Source organism: Neofelis nebulosa, chromosome 10, assembly GCF_028018385.1.
Source record: "Neofelis nebulosa isolate mNeoNeb1 chromosome 10, mNeoNeb1.pri, whole genome shotgun sequence".
Classification (NCBI taxonomy): Eukaryota; Metazoa; Chordata; class Mammalia; order Carnivora; family Felidae; genus Neofelis; species Neofelis nebulosa.
Genome location: NC_080791.1, coordinates 47853589 through 47874379, shown reverse-complemented (window position 1 = coordinate 47874379; position 20791 = coordinate 47853589). Strand labels below are relative to the sequence as shown.

General features: G+C 37.3%; 1 protein-coding gene and 1 long non-coding RNA gene across 17 annotated transcripts in view; both read right to left on the bottom strand.

Annotated features, from left to right (window-relative positions):
• The window catches only part of DLG2 (discs large MAGUK scaffold protein 2), a 2097061-nt gene that overhangs the window by 1256778 nt on the left and 819492 nt on the right, over nt 1-20791 (bottom strand). The gene's annotated exons all lie outside the window — the stretch shown is intronic.
• On the bottom strand, nt 1747-19503 carry LOC131488450 (uncharacterized). Its single transcript, XR_009250212.1, has 2 exons — nt 19329-19503; nt 1747-1903 (listed from the first exon to the last, which is right to left on the bottom strand). It is a non-coding gene; the product is annotated as an uncharacterized LOC131488450 (long non-coding RNA).

Sequence of the window (20791 nt, the reverse complement as noted above, 5' to 3'; positions counted from 1 at the left end):
AAAAAATTCACTTCATATATTTTGTGACCTACACCTGTATCTTTTGCCTTCTTCAAAATATCCTACAAAATTTAATTTTATTCTATAATATTCTTCTATGAATATGGACCTAGTTGCATTATTATCAAATATGCCTAGCTTACAATTAGTGAAGAATCTACTTACAGAGCTTACAGTTTTTACCACTTTCAGTCAATACTACAAACCTGCAATTTCTTATTTCACCATTTCATTGGCTCCCATAGGAGACATTGATAGGAAAGGAAGGAAGGAAGGAAGGAAGGAAGGAAGGAAGGAAGGAAGGAAGGAAGGAAGGAAGGAAGAAAGAAATTAAATTTGCAGGAGAAGTCCTTTCCCAAACATATTCTAACACTCGGCTCTCTGTTGACAGCATGTGTGGCACGGGGGATATGGAGGGAGCTAAATGTCCCAGTGCTATACTCTGCCTGACTCTAACTTTATACTGTGATGACTTTTTCTCCACAGTTCACCTCTACTCACCAAAAACATATTATTACATTTCAAAAGTTTCCACCTATACAAAGACTTGACTCTCCTTTCTCCATACAGTTCCATAGATGTTCCAGTCAGTATTTCTGGAAATGTTCTGATTTGCATTAATACGGTGCTCATTTTGTACCACTGTTCCAAGTCATGTATTCATAATAACTACTTTAATCCTTACAACAATTCAATCTGGAAGATACTATTAGTACCCCACTTTATAGATGAGGAGACTGAGGTACAGAGAGGCTAAGTAACTTATCCAAGATCATACAGTTAGAAAAGAAGAAGAATCAGGATTAAACCCAAACTAATTCTAAAATCTATACTCTTAATTATAGTTCACTTGCAGACATAGCTACCCAGAGTAGCAAGACAGGTAAGAAGTAGACTCTGCATCAAAGAGGTTACTTTATGGTGTGGAGACAGACACACAAATGGACTATTTCACCATAAAGTGCTATGAGGGAGGTATATTCTGGCAACTATGGCAACAAAGAGGAGGAACACTGAGAGCAAGCTTAGAAGTTAGAGCAGATAAGTCTCACAGAATGAGTTCAGAAATTTTAATGAGATGGAGAAAGACATTCCACTTAAAGAGAACAGCATATGTAAGGACATGAAGACATGAAGCTGAATGGCATGAGTATTCATTAATTTATTCAAAAGAATTTTTTTTTACCTTTGGCTATATGCTAAGCACTGTGCTGTGTGGAGTTCTGGAAGGGATAGGTAGAAAAGGAAGAAGAAAGTACCACAAGAAGGTTACTAATACTGGTGTATAAAAACTAAAATGTAGGCAGGGTCAGTTCATGGAGGATCTCATGTGCAGTGCTAAACAGCTTAGACTTGAGCCAACATGAATTGGGAAAACGAAAAGCTTTGAAAGAGGGAATGAGAACATGGTTAATATTTTCATATCCAATGTCAAGAAGCGATCTCTTATTTCCTACACCTTTACAGTACTTTGTACTTCTCATATTATTTATCATGTATTCTTATAATTAAAACTGGATCTATACTAAATACCTCTTAGATCGCAAGCTTCTAATGGTCAACAAACTTGAATGCTGAATCTTTGGATCCTCCATAATGCTCAGAAGAGACTGCACTTTGTGTCCAGCTGTGTGCAGTAAGTGCTTGTTAAATTGAGTTGAACTGCCTCTATTCCTACACTTGTTTCCAACTTATCCCAGTCACCTCCCATCTCCTCTTAACAGGCTGAACACAGGCACACAGTGCTAACATGAGAAATACTTTTTATTTGCAGCAGGATAAGCAAGATTCCCTGGATAACAGATATCAGACAGTATGGACCCAGACTTCCAGAATGGGAGACTCCCAAGAACACATTCTCCCCTTATCCAAGCACTGCCTTCTTAAGAGCCTGGATCATACCCTGTCAAACAAGAATTGGACAGAAAGATGAAAGTACAATTCTTCGAGATCTTCTGTTAATTTAAGGTCTATGAAGAAAATGTCAGATATACTGGAGCCAGAACACGTATACACTTAATTGCCTTGCTGTTACCTCAGTATAGAATTACTTTTTCATTTTTATTTTTTGTTAATTTTTTAAAACTATTCAAGCAATTAACTCTATCTTTCTATTAAAAAAACAACCAAAGGTAGGTAACACAAAATAAACCTCCAGTTTGCTCATCTGTACATCAGAGCTACATAAGGCATACAGTATTGTGGAATGGATTCAAATGAAAGAAAGGTTAACATGTAGCAAATGCTTAAAATGTGACCTAAACATGGGGACTCATAAAGGGTCTGAGGTAGAGGTGATAAACTTCTCACTTTCTATTTTAAAACTGACATCCAGATTTATGAGAACATGCTTTCTGCCAACATTTTCTTTTATTAAGGTATTTGATTGGATGATTGATTCCACTAGGAAACTTGAGCTGAATGAAATGCTTTCTAGAGGTTGCCTATCCAAAAAACCTGGACCTGAAAAGGGATGTTTGGAGAAACTAACAATAGTGTTTTTGCAATAGTTGTACCCTGGTCCCCAGAGCAGGTAGTTTATATTCCTACATGATGGGCCTCTGAGGCTTGAGGAAAGACTTTTCCCCAGCTGACCTATGGTAGGTATTTATGACTGTACATTCCTTTCCCTTTGGCCTTTCCCTGAAACCCTGGATCTTCTGTAACAGGCAATCTACTACTATATTATTAGGAACAACTCAGCACAGGGCAGACCCGTGCCCGCATCAAGATAAGGAAGCTGGAGAGATGGAATAGTCACAGTGAGAAGGAGTTTCAAGTCCCGCCACTTCTCGGCAATATTATCATGGACAAATTAACCCTCCTTTACTTTGATGTAAAGATGTGAAATGACAATGTGCATGTATATCAGTCTAACACCTTTCACTATCTATTTATAAATATAAATGAAATTATGCACAAAATACACACATAGGCTTTCCACCCTACCTCAAGATGTCACTATTGCTCATTTGTTGCTGTTTACAATTTGACCTGGGGGATGTCTGTGTGGCTCAGTTATTAAGTGTCTGACTGGGTCAGGTCATGATCTCACAGTTCATGAGTTTGAGTCCCACATCAGGTGAGCTCAAGCTCCACTTGGGGTGAACATAAGACCCAAGTAAGCCCTACTTCTTTCTCTTTCTCTCTCTCTCTCTCACTCCGCACCCCCCCCCCCCCCCCCGCCTTGTGGGATTCTCTCTCTCTGGCTCTCACTCTCTGATACATAGATAAAATTTGACCTTTTTACATTGGGCCATAGTTTATATTTATTTGCTGTGTATTTGTATATTTATTTCTTTTGTTGTTTTTAAAACATTGTTAATTCCATCATGAAACATTTTAACTCCACATTGCCCATGAAGTGTGAAAGCAGTATTAAAGTTTACTTTTTCACAAATATGTATGCTTGGTTATGTGAACAGTGTCACTTCAGAATTAAAAGAAATGGATGTGTGAAGAGCTCTTTCCCTTCTCTTTGTCTGAATTTCTTACTGCTGACTAATGATACTGTTAACCCCTCCCATGTTTTTCAGTGATTGATGGCCAAATCGGCCCGGTTTAATCTACTGTCCTAAAATATTTGATTCCTCTTTTTTCAATTGACGTATACCTATTTAGGTATATAGTTCTATGACTTTTGTTAAACCTTTAAATTCACATAACCACTGTCATAAAATTGAGATAGAGAACACTGTTCCCATTTTAAAAGTTCTCTCCTATTTCTTTGTGATCCATACCCTGTCCCAAACTCTAGTCCCTGGCAACACAATATGATTTCTATCCCTAAGTTTTTTCCTTTTCTATAATGTTATAGAATCATGTAAGATGTAGTATTCGAGTCTGACTTCTTTCATATAGCAAAATACATTTGAAACATCCATGTTGTCACATGTAACACTAGTTTGTTCATTTATATTGCAGAAAAGTATTCCATAGTATGGAGCCTGTTTATCCATTATTTAGCTGATGGACATTTGGGCTGTTTCCAGTTTTTGATGATTTATAAAGCTATGAAAAATATTTGTGTTCAGATGTGTGAAGATACATTTTTCATTTCTTTTAGAGAAATGCCCAAGAATGAAATTGCTGAGTTATATGGTAAATTTTCATTTAACTTGATAAGAAACTGCCAAACTGTTTTCCACAGTGGCTATACCATTTTGCATTCCCATCAGTAGTGTGATGCATTCTGATTACTTCACATCTTAATCAGTATTTAATATTGTCACTTGTGATTTATTTTAAGTCATTCTAATAGATATTTAGTGTCATCTCCTTAGGGTTTTAATTATCTTTTACATTTTACCTCAAAATATTTCAAATTTTGATACATTTCTCTGTAGATATGATGTCTGAATTTATTTCCAAATGACATCAGTGTTGTAAAAATTGTGGGGGATTTAATACGTTCCCTCTTCCAGTGATGTACATTACTGCTTCCATCTCGATAACCAAACTCTGTGTTCTGCTTTCTTTATGCCATTATGGTTTTTGCCCACTAGATGGCAACTGCTCAACTCTCTGGAACAGCTCTGTAGCTAAAAGAAGAAAATTGTTGTATAATAAAAGGATAAAAAGTTAGGCTATGAATTGTAAAGTGCTTTACTTCTTGATTGCAAAAAAAAAAAAAAACTGGAAGGAAGGAAGGGAGGGAGGGAATGACAACATTCCATTGACTGCCAAGTTAGAACTCATCATAACCTCATGTTGTGTGCTTCCCAATTAATTTCAATCTAAGTTTGTAACTACCAAATATGGATGGAACACAGCATATAAAAATACAAAATAAAGTGTATTTTTAACATGATAAATTAGTGGATATGGGAAGCAAACACCTTGTAGCACACATCATTCTGAAACTTGATCTAATTTCATCACACAGAATATCCTATGAAATATGGATATTTGTAAGTTTTAAGATACCAAACTGATATATTTTCTAGATTAGCTGTAGGTAAACTAAGAATTTAGTTTCTCTTTTTGAAACTGTTATTTTAGCACAATATAGGTCAGATCCCTTCTGTAAGGTTATTGCATTCATTCATATTAATCAAGCATTTATCTAGTTCCTATTATGGCCCTAACTTTGTGCTAGGTGTCAGGAATAGTTAGAGGAGTAAGACTTAAAAGATGGTGGTGGTGGTGATGATGATAGCAACTGTCCTTTAGTATTAGGACTTTTTTAAAGACATTTATAAATGTCATCTTACTTAACCCTTATTGCCATAGGCTTATGAGAGATCATGGTCTCTATTTTTTACAGATGTGGAGACTGAGGCTCTGTGCCAACTAAGGTAACTACGGTTTTGACAAAAATGATTTCAAGGTGTATCTAGGTTAAGAGTAAGCTAGAGATGTCATTCAAGCATCAGTCTTTGAAGCTCTGTGACACAGAAGCAAATCAATTATTTCCTAGTTGGACAACTTCCAGCAGCTTAGAACTCTAAGCCTACCCTCACGACTTCTACAGCAATCACAGAGCAAAGGTAGTGGAGGGGAGGGTCTAAGCCAGAGACTGGATGGAGGACAAAACTAGAATGCAAGCACCTGTAGGAGTCAAGATGAAGGCAAGTCATTGGGCTCCATCCATGCCAAAAGATGATGCTGGGAATATCACCAGCTGCAATCTCTAGCTATGGATATCAGTATGATTCCTAGAAATGAAGACAAGAAATACTTCTATGGATATCAGCAAAGCCTCCAGAGATCACAGACACTCACATGTGGTTCAGATGCTCACTCCCATTACTATGAGGATATATAAATTTTCTCCCACTCCCACCGAAATATCATCCTCAGAGGCATTATGAGTGAAAGAAAATTTTTTGAAAGGAAAAAAATATAATTTGAATTCATGTTTATCACAAATGATAACGTTTTAAAAACATCACCACACACATTTAAGTTCTTAACATTTGGGGAGCCAAAGAAAGCTTTGAGGATCTGTTATTAAAGTTATGAACATTCACTCCCACTAACTTCCCCACCACACATACAAGTATTTTTTTTATATTTTTGCATCTATCTCTGTAGTGTTTAGACAATAATTGAGGCTCACTCACCAACTCTCTGAAGATCCATAGGTCCCAGGCTAAGAAATTGGAATAGTGTAAATCATACTAAAACTTGAGTTTTGACTCAGTCATTTGTCATCCATGTAACCTTGGCTAAATCATCTCTCTGATTTTCAGTTTTCTTACTGTATTTGTTTAATGACTACTAAATGGAGGGATGGGATAGGGATGGCTATATAATTTTTTTAACATTTCTTGTATACAAGTTTTTATACCAAGTTCTACAATATATGAATATATTTATAGTCCTTTGTGTTCCTATATAATTAGTTCAGATCTGTAACCAATAGCTTCTAATTGTCACCTTAGGAGTCTCCATTTTTCTCCATTCTACCAGCATCATCAGAACTCTGAGGCAGTCATCGTCACATATGAGGAGCTGCAGTAGCATTCTGTTATCTTGCTGTTTCAACCATTAATTGTTCCTATGCATGAAGTACACCATTCTTAACCAACTGCTTCTCATAATTATCATGCTGAAAACTCTACTAAGGCTCTCAACCCATAAGATAGCACATTTAAAACTTAATGGTAAAAATATTTTTAAATCAATTTGTTTTACTTTGCTTAATCAATCTTGCCTCCTCAGCTTCATTCATCTAAATCTTACAACTAAGAGGAAACTCTCATAGAAGGAAAGATAGTGATGATTGTAGTCCTTGACTCAACCACTTACTAGGTGTTTTCATCTCCAATGAAAAACACTTCTTCTATCAGGGCCTTAATTTTCTCAATTCTTTTTTTTTATTATTAATGTTTATTTATTTTTGAGAGAGTGCATGAGTGGGGGAAGGTAGGGGGGTAGAGAGAGAGAGGAGACACAGAATCCAAAGCAGCCTCCAGGCTCTGAGCCATCAGCACAGAGCCTGACACAGGAGATCACGACCCGGGCCAAAGTCAGATGCTTAACCAGCTGAGCCACCCAAGCGCCCCAATTTTTTCAACTCTTAAATGAAGTAATTGGGCTAGACCATTTCTAAGATCCCTCAAAGCTCTGATCTTATCTGGCTCCATGACACTAGACCCCTTAAATGCTGTGTTCATTCAACTATGAATCCTTGTCCCTTCTGTGCTCTCTTTCTCCAGTATTCTTTCTACCAAAGTAAAAATTTTGTGTTCTCCAAGGTTCAATTTAGGTACTTCAAAATCCATGAAATTTTTCAAATTCCTGAGCCTGTGATATGGGTTCCCTTGTTTGAGTTTTCATATCATCTAACTTCTTCACTAATCAATTAAGAGCATCTTATACTGGCATAGTAGTATAGTTTTTTACTATTCATTCTCAAACTTAGCAAAGCTAAGTGATCAGCCCAAAATTCATCAGCTCTAAGACAATTGACCTAGGGCTAGAATTGAAATCTGAATTTGATTGTACAATTTTCCTTCCCTATGTATTCAACATGTCACATTATCATCTGTATCTTTAAGTTTCACATATACAGATAAGACTTAACTCAATAAACACATATTAAGCCCACACTTTGTACAATCTGTTTAGGTACATTCTATGGCTAGGATGGATGGGTAACAAGTCGAGTTTTCTACCATAGACTTTCTTCATTCTTTTGTATCCTGGAAAATGTTTTTTTATTTAAAATTTATTTTTTAGAGAGAGTGTGTATGTGAGCAAGGGATAGAGGCAGAGGGAGAAAGAGAGCGAGAAGCTCCACGCTCAGCACAGAGCCTGATGAGGGGCTCAATTCCACAACCCTGGGATTATGACCTAAGCCAAAATCAAGAGTTGGACACATGTTCAACATTCTGAGCCACCCAGGCATTTCTGTATCCTCGCAAATTTTAAAGCACATATTAAAGTACAATATTATTGAGTATGGAAAATAAGAACATTGACTGTGGAGTCAGAAGAACCTAAATTATCTTCCTGCTTTCCTTCCTTCTTCCCACCCTTCCTCCCTCCCTTTTACATTTTTAAGGAAAATGTAAATTGTATTAAAAGAAGAGAACATGGTATTATATACCACCAATATACTTCCAACTTCAACAATGACCCCCTCATAACCAAAATTACTAGATCTACACTCCTAACCACTCTCTCAGATTGGAGGCAAAATCAGGCATCATTTCACTTTATTTATGAACATTTTGGCAAGAAGACTTAAATATAAGACCTCTTTGTTTTGTATTTAAAAACATTTTTTAATGTTCATTCATTTTTGAGAGAGAGAAAGAGAGACAGTGAGCAAGCGAGCACTATTTGGGGATGGGCAGTGAGAGAGGGAGACACAGAATCTGAAGCAAGTTCCAGGCTCCTAGCTGTCAGCACTGAGCCTGACGTGGGGCTTGAACTCAAACTGGGAGATCATGACCTGAGCCAATGGCAGACGCTTAACCAACTGAGCCACCAAGATGCCCCAAGAACTCTTTCTTTTTAACATGACTGTAGTACCAACAAAAGTTCTAATACCATCAAATAACTTCAGGATTCAAATTTTCCTAATTGTCTGATGGCTTATACATGTTTGTTCAAATTAGGATTCAAAACAAGTTTGCACCTACATTCCATGTCTCTTAAGTATCTTCTAATCTTCGGCAACTCTCTCTCCCCCAACTTCTTGCAAGTTATTTGGTGGGGAAGAAAACAACAGGTTATCCTGTAGAGGTTTCTACAGTCTGGATTTTTTTAAATAATTTTTTTTATGTTTTATTTATTTTTGACACAAACAGAGGTTGTGAGACAGGCAGAGAGAGGAAGACAGAGGATCTGAAGCAGGTTCTGTGTAGACTTCAGAAAGCCTGATGAAGGGCTTGAACTCATGAACCATGAGCCAAAGTCAGATGCTTAACTGACTGAGCCACTCAAGACACCTCTGGATTTCTTTGATTGTAATGTCTCCTGCTTTTTTCCCCTATGAAATGAGAATTGAACCTAGAGACTTCGTTTTACTCAAGTCTACATTTTGAGCAAGACCACTTTACATGTGCTGAGGTATATTTCCATCAGAAGTCATATGATATCTGTTGAGGTAGAATATTGCTCTAAAGAGACATTTCCTTTCAACTATTTGCTGACTTGAAATTCAGTTTATATAGAACACGGTGTTTCTTTCACTTTATTTACCAGTTTTCAGAGTGATGAATGGATTTCCTAAGCATCCCTCCCCAAAGCTGATAATGAGGTAATTTTTAAACAATATTATTCTGAAATCATGGATTTCAACGTATTTACTATGTGTTAATTCATTCCAATTAGTATCCTTGTCAGTACTCAGATTGTCTTTTTGTCCTATAGAAGCTTCTTCAAGTAGGCTTCTGACATATGACACTTCATATCTTTCCAGAGAGTTTACTTGCTTTTTGACACAAGATGTTCCAAGGTTCATATTTCCTACCTCAGACTTAGAATCAGTTTTGTCTTTAAAAAAAAAAAAAAAGTTTTTTCAAGAAGCTCTGGCTTAAAAAAACAGAAATGGTACTTAGAAACCACACTCAAGGTACTAGGTGTGTTCACAGCTGTTTAGCTCTCATTGCCCTTTTGAATGGTTACAACTAGAAAATACTGTTTTTAAGGCAAAATACATGAATGACTTATTCTAAACTTATAATTCAATTTCTACTTATTCAATATTACAAGAACCTGGGTTCTTATCCCAACATTACCCGTCACTTGTAGAACAAATAACATAATGTGTAACAATTTTCAATCCTCAATTCTGTGCCTGAAAAATGAGATTAATACAAACATCCTTATACTGAGTATTCAAAAAAAAGTGATATTTGGTTTATTCAATCACATAGCAAATATTGAAATACCACATACTAATTGCACATATATGGGGCTCACCATTTGAATTTTTTATATGCAGAAGTGAAAAATAAAAGCCAGAAAATTCCTAACTCCATACTAGAACATTCCGTAAGTTACTGATTAAATACAGTGAGAAAGGTCCACTATAAAGTATAGGAAAATTGCTGGATTAATCACAAACTTCTAAAGTAGAACACTGAACTCCCTTTACTCTGTTATTCCTTCCTTCCAATCACATAAACATTATCTTGCCAAATAAAACATCAACTCTAATGTCAGGCACTCTTCATGTGGGATCCAAATGAAGCTCTACTGAGCCAGAGACAATTACCTCTGAAGCATTCCTCCCTTGGACCTGGGCTGTATTAACCAAATATTTCCATTTCAGCAGCAAAAGCAAAGAGTCATAGAAAATCCTCAAAAGAACTGCAGCCACAGAGTTAACTGGCATTATAAATCTCTCTGGGACACCACTTCCCTATGTTCAGAAATGTAGGCAAAGCTCCTCTCTTTGTTCAGACCTTCCCTTAATTAGGGCTCAGGGAGCTTGGAAAATTCTCTGAAGTAAGTGTTGGTGCTTCTTTGGCTTTTGAAGAGTAATAGCTTTGGTGGGACAGAGAGGTTTAAAAAAATTCAGATCTCTTAACTAGGAACCCAAACCAATCTAATCAAAGTGGCTGAGCCCTGGGGTACTCTCTAATGAGACTTAAGAATTAACAACACAGGAGAAACAATTATTTTTTCCCCCCGCTGGGTGCCAGGAGGCTGCCTTAAATGTGACCCACACTCACTTGCACCAGTACCATAGGAGCAAAGCCATGCCCCCTTCCTAGATTGATTCTCTACAAGCCTCTCTGGAGAGTCTCCCTAGGGTGGGATTCTTCCACTTCCCATTGCTTCTGCATTAGCCCCCATTCTTCTCTTTCCCTCTACTTAGTCTCTTTTGTGGGGTGCTGCAGATTCCCATGATTTGATTTTTTTTTTTGTTTTGCTTTGTTTTGTGTTTTTGTTTGCTTGTTTGTTTTTTCACTTGTGCCCTGCTCTGGCCAAAGCCAGTTACTTGTTCCCTACCTCTGTACCACTGTGCATGCCGTTCCTTCTGCATAGAAGGCCTTTATTTCTCTCAACAATTCTTCCTTCTAAACTTCCATAGCTCCACTACAAAGTTTTTCTAAATTCCTTTCTATTTCTCTTTGCCATGTATCATTGTCTCTGTTCTATCTCTTTACCTAATACATACCTCTATCATCCCACTTAGCGTGGCAATTATGCACCTATATGTATGTTTCCTCTGTAATACTCTAAGCCTCCTGAGTAAAAGAATCATGCTCATTTATTTTTCTTTCCCCAATTCCTATTTTAACTCTTTCTACATCAAAGGACATTCATAAATATTTGAGGGCTTCTTGCTAAGGGGAGATATATTACAGAATATCCAGTAAACAAGTAGAGGCGCAAAGTTCTGTGGGAATATAAAAAAGGGAGAAACTGCCTCCAAGACACAAGACACTAACATCCCAACCTCCAAGTCACACAGATGAGGTGGCCATTTGGGAGAAGATTAACACTTAAAAAGGCCACAAATCAAATAAGTGGCATCTTTACCTAGGATACTTCTCACTTCCTCTACTGAGAGAGATTCAGAGAACACACACCATCCCATCTGACTGATAATCTATGGTCAGCTTCCACCACATTACCCAGAAAATAAGTGGTCAAAAGCTATATTCTTAATAAATGTATGTAATATGTAAGCTGTGTACCACTTTCAGAAAGGTCTCTGTCACTGTGACCTAATAATACTAACTAGAATCATTCCATACATGCGTATGACCCTGGGCTTCTCTCCAAAAACATTCTCACATACTCTAATACATTTTCTCTCTTTCATTTATATGACTTATATTAATTTGTCATTATACAGTTATGTTTTATCGCCCATATAAAATCTCTCCCTCTGCTGTGTATGTATATTCACTATATAAATTTGTAAGTGTGTGTTATATATTAAATACTAAAGCTGTAATTTGATTATTTGGCTATCTTCCCTACTTCTGTGGGAGTTCCAGGAGGAGAAAGTTGTCATTGTTATTATCAAAATTTTTGCTTTCCTCTCAGCGAGTCGAGTCCCAGAGACATGGCCATCCCACAATAAAATGGGGGAATGAATGAATGTGTCAAACTTCTGAGATTGAGCCACCTGCGTTTCCTTCCATAGAGATCCTTTCCTAGTCTTGCTACTGGGAGACATCAGAGTAACTCATAGCAGCTCCATTTTTGCTCATGGAGAGAAGAAATGAAGATGGTGCAATCAGATTGGCTTAATAACATGACCCTATGGCTACTGTACAGAAGCACCCGAGCGATGGAGAGTGAAACAAAGAAAGACACATGAAAGAAAAATAATCTCAGCACAACACCTTCAAATCAATTCTCTATGCCCTTGTTTGTCACTTCTCCTGGAGGGTGGAGTCTAGAAACTGCAATCTTTTCATGATGATTGTTGGACAGGCTTCTTCTGACACTCTCAGGCTTTTCTTGGAGTTTGTAACAAGACTGCTAAGAAATATCCAGCCTCAGGTTTAACCCAATCCCCAGGCTTTCTTATTATGGTGGCTGTCATGATCTTTCTCCCCCCAAAAGATACACAAAGCTCTCAAAGCCTCCCTTAAGTGTCATTTACCATTCTTCAAAATCTGTTGAACATCAAAGGCAATGGTTGACTAAGCATTTTACAACAGGCCTTTATTTTCAGTCTCCTATCAGTATTTCAGATCCAGAGGAAAGATAGTTCTTAAACTTTTTCTTCTTCATATATTTCTCTCTTCTCAATTTCACCAAACTTTACCACGAAGTGTTAAACCCAAAGGTTTCCAGGAAACATTCAAGTGATAGGTTTTTTCCTGCCCCGGCTTCTCTGTCCTATTTGCACCCACCTGTTTTCTAACTTTGGCTCTATTCTCTCTCTCTCTCTCTCTCTCTCTCTCTCTCTCTCTCTCTCTCTCTTTTTAAATTTCAAAACAGTAACGTTGATAAATAATATCCCAGAATCAGTGTCTAGGTGAACATAGGATAACAATAATGCTCACCATTTACACTGTGCTTTATAGAAAGGTTTTTTACACATTTTGTCTGATTTTTAACATGTCTCTATAGGATAAACCAGTCATCAAATAGATAGCCAGTCAGTACCACACCACCCAGTCTGATGAGGTAAATGTGTTACTGTCACCAGAGAAATAGGTCTTATCCCATGTGTAGGGCACACTGAGATTTTACAAAGTTGTACATACAAAGTTGAACGAGAGCCTAAGAACCACTCCATAGCAACATGAAAGAGTTACAGTCATTTAGCTACAGAAGAGAAACACAGCCACTTGAACAAACTCTCTTCCCCATGTTTACATATATTCAGTGTAAATAGTTTTATAGGTGTAGTTTAAAAATACACAGCATACATGAGAAAATATTTTAAAGTTACCATTTCAAAATGCAGTGTTCTGAGCCTCTGACATTTTAAATTAGCTAGTTCTACAATTTAAGGCTGTCCAGCTAGAATTTACATGTTATAATTAGAGAAGGCTGAAAGCATAATTTAATAAAGGATTAGTCTACATTTGACCCTTTTTAAAATGACAAAGGAAACAGCAATCACACCCTCATTTTGCACATAAAAATGCTGGGTTAGGAATGATGTTCCAGGCCACAGAGCTGGCAAGTGAAGGGTCTAGATCTGGAAACCATCTCTTTTGACTCTTAGGCCAACACTGCACGTCTCTGACAAGGTCTAATATATTATAATAGGTCCCAAAAAATAGTTTTGATACTTGATGTTTGTCTAATTTATGGGTTCAGTCTTTTCTCTAACTGGTATGACTATAAGGGGCCAAGAAACAAAGTTACATTTTACAAACAGATTTTAACAATTTTATACACAGAATATGTTTTAAGGTTATTTTCAGTAACTTAAAAAAATTCTTACTTTAGTAAGGTATAAAAATGCCATAGTTGGAAAAATTACAAAACTTTTAGAAATAATAGGAAAATCCCTATTGATGATACATGACTTCGCAAGAATATTGTTGCCACCACACGGGGGTGTCGTGTTCTTAATATGTGCTTTGCTGGAATTTTGAGCAGCTCAGATGAGCAAGCTTGGGAGTAGCAGAGAGCTGAATTTTACTGGCCAAAACAAAGCAGTTTGTCTAATCTGCACTAAGCACGAGGCCCAGGGATAGGAGTGAAGTCATAATTCATCAAATTGTCTCCAATGTGAAATCATCTTCACAATATTAATGTGTCAAAATTGTTCAGTCTCAGAAGATACTTTAGATTCTATGTGACTTACCTGTGGTGGGGCAGCAATTTCACTAGAAGCAGTCCTATTAGTATATGCCATGTTATACTCTCCAGTGCAAGAAGGTGATTAGGAAATTATTATACAATAGTGACTTTTATTGTTGGACTTACTGTGAGATAATTGACCATGGTGGGAGTTCTGTCCCCAAGCTGAAAGCAAATCATGGGAGCCAAGGTCAATTATCTTACATTATATCCACAGTGAAAAGAGCTATTGCGATCATCATAGGACATAATCATCAAATACGTTAAGTCCTAAATGGCCAAACCTTTTCAATTACATTGTAGTGATTGCAGGTGCAATATTGGTGTTTTTTTATCTTTTATTTTAGAGAAGCAGGGGAGAGAGAGAGAGAGAGTGCATGAGTTGAGACAGAAAATCTTAAGCAGACTCCATGCTTAGCAGAAAGCCCGACGTGGGGCTTGATCTCACAACCACAATATCATCACCTGAGTGAAAATCAAGACCCAGACACTTAACCAACTGAGCCACCCAGGCGCCCCACCCATATTGTTTAAAGGAAAACCATAATAATCAGAATACACATAATAATCAGAAAGGTTTCTAACTGGGAAAAATTTGGTAATGCGAACACACCAGAAGAACTTCCCAGAATAGTTCATTACTTCTGCATATGCAGGTTTTCTGCTTCTGCACTTGTACTGGGCACATTTCTTCTAAAGAATTGACCAGTATTAACAATTACTTCTCAGGTTTATGTTAGTCATTGCAGGTAATTCATTAACTCTTTTTGTTGTTGTTGATGTGCAATACTATACTAGTTTCAGGTGTACGACACAACAATTGATAATGCTACACAGTATTCAGTGCTCACCACAATAAACGTAGTCATGATCTGTCACCATACAATGCTATTTCAACATTCCTGACTACACTACTTACGCCATACTTTTCACCTCCATGACTTATTTATTTTGAAGTCATTATTAATGTTTCATAACTTAGGTACAATTTAATGTTACTAACAATAGCTTAATTTTCATGGGAAAGCGTAAGTTTTTCAATCAGGCAGACCAAAGTCTGAATCTGTAGAATCCCAGGTTTCCCAGGTTTACCATGTACTAACTGTGCAACTTAATTGCCTAACAGTGTATAGGGTCAAAGGAAATAAAAAGCAATTCAGATGGGCTTCTGAAAGCAATTTAGCCAAGGAAGGTATGGGCAGGGTTAAGGGAACCAACAAGGAATATGAGGCATTCAGGACTCATGAGGGCAAGATGTCTTTACTATCTCTAGTGCTTAAGGCAAGGGAGAAAAATAGAGAACCAGAATCTGGTGAGAGCTGGAGCCCTCACAGAAGTGTTTGCTGCCTGGCAGGAGCTACAATCACTTGTGAACAAATGCCACCATGCAACAGCAGGAAATGAATACGCTAGTCTTTTTCCTTTCTGGCCTTCTGATCTCTTGCAGGGTTCACTTTTTGCCCAAACCCAATTAGAAACAAGCCAGCAAGGAAGCCCTCGATGGACCAGACAATAGTGTCCAGCCCCTAAGGCACTGAAAAGGACAGAGGCGAGCAGATATTTCTACTGGGTTGGGGGGATGCCAACAGACAAAAGCTGCTTACTCTCTTGAGTGTTTTGTTTTCCTCATTTATAATAGAGAATTGAACAAACTCCTGCCAGATAAAATTAAATCTAAAGATTCAATGAAATATACACAGATGCATAATGCAGTGCACATCACATAACAGATGCTCAAACAACAGCTAGCTCTTACCATATATATATAAATACTATATATATATAGTAATATATATATATTATATATATATATATAATAAATAAATAAATAAATACTAATATATATATATACATATATATACATATATATATACATATATATATACATATATATATACATATATATATATACATATATATATACATATATGTGTATATATATATGTATATATATTAGTATTTATTTATTTTGGTGAGAGCACAAGCCAGGGACAGGCAGAGAGAAGGGGAAAGAAGATCTGAAGTGAGCTCTGTTCTGAAAGGCTGACAGCAGTGAGCCCAACTTCGAGCTCAAACTCATGAACCCTAAGATCATGACCTGAGCTGAAGTCGGAAGCCCAACTGGCTGAGCCACCCAGGCGCCCCCACTTCCCTCATTTTTTGACAGTAACGAAACGCTGTGAAGATGAGTGTACATTCTCTATTAAATTCAACAACATTCCAACAAGGTTTACCCCTCAAGAAGCTATTTTGTTTGTTTTTATAGGAAGCTTTTATGTTTTCTTCTTTACAACATAGGGAGACCATGTATAGAAAGATGAAAGCACTAGAAAACTAAGTTCTCTAATGTCACAAACCATGTGCTTATTTCAGTTTTGATTAGGAGGCCTCTGCAAAACAGGTGCATTGTTTCTGACCAGCACAACTCTGCCCAAGAGCACATGAGTGGAGAGTGATAGAAAATCAGGGTTCTCGGGGCGCCTGGGTGGCGCAGTCGGTTAGGCGTCCGACTTCAGCCAGGTCACGATCTCGCGGTCCGTGAGTTCGAGCCCCGCGGCAGGCTCTGGGCTGATGGCTCGGAGCCTGGAGCCTGTTTCCGATTCTGTGTCTCCCTCTCTCTCTACCCCTCCCCCGTTCATGCTCTGTCTCTCTCTGTCCCAAAAATAAATAAAAAACGTTGAAAAAAAAAATTTAAAAAAAAAAAAAAAAGAAAATCAGGGTTCTAAACATTTTGTACTTTATACTCTACCACTAATCTATGAAAGCATGATTCCAACAGAAAGCAACAAGCTTGCCTTTCTGAGGATATGTGTATGGTTTTAGCCTTTAAAGTTAAAATTATCAGTGAGCATTGAGGTGCCTGGGTGGCTCAGTGGGTTTAGCATCTGACTTCAGCTCAGGTCATGATCTCACGGTTAGTGGGTTCAAGCCCCACATCAGGCTCTGTGCATACAGCTGGAGGCTGGAGGTTGCTTCGGATTCTGTATCTCACTCTCTCTCTGCCCCTCCCCTGCTCATTCTCATTTGTTCTCTCTCTCTCAAAAATAAATAAGCATTACAAATTTTAAATAAAATAAATTAGCATGAAAGGCACTGAAGTTTGTTGGAGTGCCACTGCTCTCACAGAGCACCTGTGCTATGCCAGTCTTGCCCACCACCCCAGGAACTGTCTGCCACTTTTCCAGGTTTTATGGTCCTTAAGGCATGTTCTGCCTGAATATTTGCTTGTACACATCTTTGCTTATATATTATTTGTTCCCTCATGATAGCAAGGACCTAGGCTATCTTGTTCTCTTTTATGCCTAGTAATACCTAGAGTCTGTTAGTAAATACTAAATAAGCTCACACACAGAAAAAAAGCATGTACATAAAAGTAGTTGACGTGTGAATTTGATTGCATGGTGTATTCAAACCACTTTGAAACAGGTACCCCAAACAGGGTGGCAATTATTATTGCTGTTTTCATTATTGCCACTACTAGGAATGATGGTAAAACGGTGCATACATGGTAAATATTATGGTGATGACAGTTATTTCCTGATGATTGTGTCCTGGTCATACATGCTTATGCTTAAAACAAGACTCCAGTCTTTGTATTCAGCTTGTGACTACTGCCAACTTTATGTTTGCAGTGACACTGCCAGACAGATTGTGTAGCTTGGAATGATATCTCTCAAATAGTAGTGGCAATAATGTCCCAGATTTTAGGAAAAATGCCACATGACAAATGCCAAGTGCTAAACAAATAATAAAAGGGAAGCCTACATACTTCTACTTCTGGAAAGATGAAGTGGGAGTGCTTTTTCCAATTCTTTCTACTGAGTACAACTAGAAACCCTGGGCATTGTACAGAGAACCTAAGACTCTATAAGGTGGAGAAAAGCAAGCTCACCATCTACAGACCTAGAGACTAGAGAAGTAACATGGTGCTGAGTTCCTTGCACTTTTTTTGTTTGTTTCTTTGTTTCATCTATTCTAGAGTTAGAGCTAAAAAAGCCAGAAAACCAAAGACGCCAATAGGCAGAGACACAAAAAGCTCTAACAAATGCCTTTCCTCTCTAGTCAAAAGGCCATGAAGGCCTAGAAAGACAGAAAACTTTCAGATTGTAAGATCTCTCCTGCTACCAAATACAACACAAAAAACTATGGCCCTAATCCCACCCACACAAAAAAGGCCAAGTGGGGAGCCTAGATTTCCACCATTGTTGGCCAGTAATGAGGTTCCCCAACATTCCTTCTGGGATAGTGTCAGAGATGGCCTGGGATCTGGTACTTAGTAAAGCTATCCGCATCAAGAGCTGTGTCAATAGAGACCATGTGAAGAGCCTGGACCTCCACTCCCACCTGGCTGTACCGAGGCACCCCTTCTTCTCCCCAGGGAGGTAGTGTCAGAGAAGGACTGCTAGAGGGTCAAAATTTCACCACTATCATTCAACACTAGTAAGACAATACCTTCCCACCTCCATCCACCATGGTGTCTGTAGGAACCATGTAGAGAGAAGTAGCAGAAGGGAGGTATCAGTGGAAGCCTAGTGGAAAGCTTGAACTCCCAGTTCTGCTCAGCAATCATGAGAAGCCTTGCCTCTCCTCCTTAGTGTCAACAGAGGCTGGATGGGAAACATAGATTTCTGTACCCGCTTAGCAGTAATTAAATGGTACTTGCTCCCCCCTTTCTCCTACCTCAATAAGAGAATGGAAGGGATGGAGGGAAAAATCAGTGATCAGAAAGATAAAACAATATAAATCGCGAGAATAAATTACTGCTTCCCTCCAAAAATGGAAAAGAGCCTCACACTGTAGGAAGAGAACAATCTATTTAAGAGTTGTGTAATCAGAGCCCCAGAATGAAAGAAGAAAGATGGTAGGTCTAGAAAAACACTCAAAGGAATAATGGCTGAAAAATTCCCAAATTTGGAGAAGTTGCTTGAATGCGTGTGTGTGTGTGTGTGCGTACACACACACACACACACACACACACCTCTATAGATTCAAGATGCTAAGCAAACCCCAAACAGAATAAACTCAAAGAAATCTATACCAAGACACATCATAGTCAATCTTATGAAAACTAAAGGCAAAAAAAAAAAAAATACATAAATAAAAATGTAAAAGCAGCAAAAATGAAATGACATTTTACCTACAGGGAAAATCTATTTGGATGACAGTGGATTTCTCATCAGAAATCTTTCTGGAGGCCATAAGGGAGCAACACAGCATTTTTCAAGCTCTGAAAGAAAAGAACTGTCAATTCAGAATACTGTACCCATAAAAAATCGTCAGAAACTAAGGGCAAAATCAAGACATTCTCGGATAAAAGAAAACTAAGAAAACTTGTCACCGGCACACTTACCTCCCCCCCCACCCAACCAACCAAAATCTAAAGAAAGTTCTTTAAACAGAAATGATAAGTGATAACAAAAGGAAGAAATAACATGGTTACTAAAAAAAGCAGGGGGGGGGGCGGGTAAAAAGGATAAATACAGACTTTCCGGGTTAAGTTTTCTAAATTATGTTTGACAATGGAAACAAGAATTATAATACATCTCATGTGCTTCTAAGTGAATGCAGAAAACGTTTAAGAAAATCATGATTATAATTATATTATTAAAATTATATTATAAACAAGGGGAATAAAGGGATATAAATGGGGCTAGGTTTTTAGTTTACTCAAACTGGCAAAAGGATGACATAAAAGCTAGCAGAAGGAAGGAAATCAAGAACAGAAATCAGTTAAATTCAAAACAGAAAATCAATAGATGAAATCAATGAAACAAAGAGCAGGTTGCTTGAAAAGATAACAAAATTAACAAATATCTAGCAAGAAAAACAAAGAAAAAAAGAAAAAAGGTATAAATTATCAGTATCAGAAATGAAATAGGAGTTATTGTTACAGAACTTACAGACATTAAAAGGACAATAAATCAATACTAAAACAGCTTTAAACACATACATTTAAAAGCTTAGGAGAAATGGATTCTTTGAAAAACACAAACTGCCACAACCGACACAATATGAAATAGGTAATTTGATGAGCATTGTAACCTTCAAAGGAATTAAATTTGTAATTTAAAAAATTTCCCAAAATGAAATCTCCAGATCCAGACTGTTTCATTGGAGAATTGTCCCAGATTTTTAAAAAATAAAATTAATGCCAATATCCAATTTTTATGGAAAACCAAAGAGGAAGGAACACTTCCCAATCCATTTCTAATAGTGTTCAAATACCTCAGACTAACAATACAAAAGTAAAAGTACAGATCAATATCCATCATGAATACAGACAGAAAAAAGTCCTTTAAAAATATTAGCAAATAAAATTCAGCAACACATATTAGCAATGAACACGGGGACACTAAAACTAATAATTATAATACTATTTACAATTGCACACAAAAAGAGGAATACTTAGGTGAAAATCTAATAATACATATACAGAACTTGTAGCCCAAAACTACAAAACATTAATAAAAGAAATCAAAGAAGTCCTAAATAAATAGGCTATGTTCATGAATTGTAAAATTCAAAATTAAACTATTCTCTCCAAATTTATATGCATTTAACACAATTCCTATGAAATTCCCAGCAAGAATTCTGGCAGCTATCA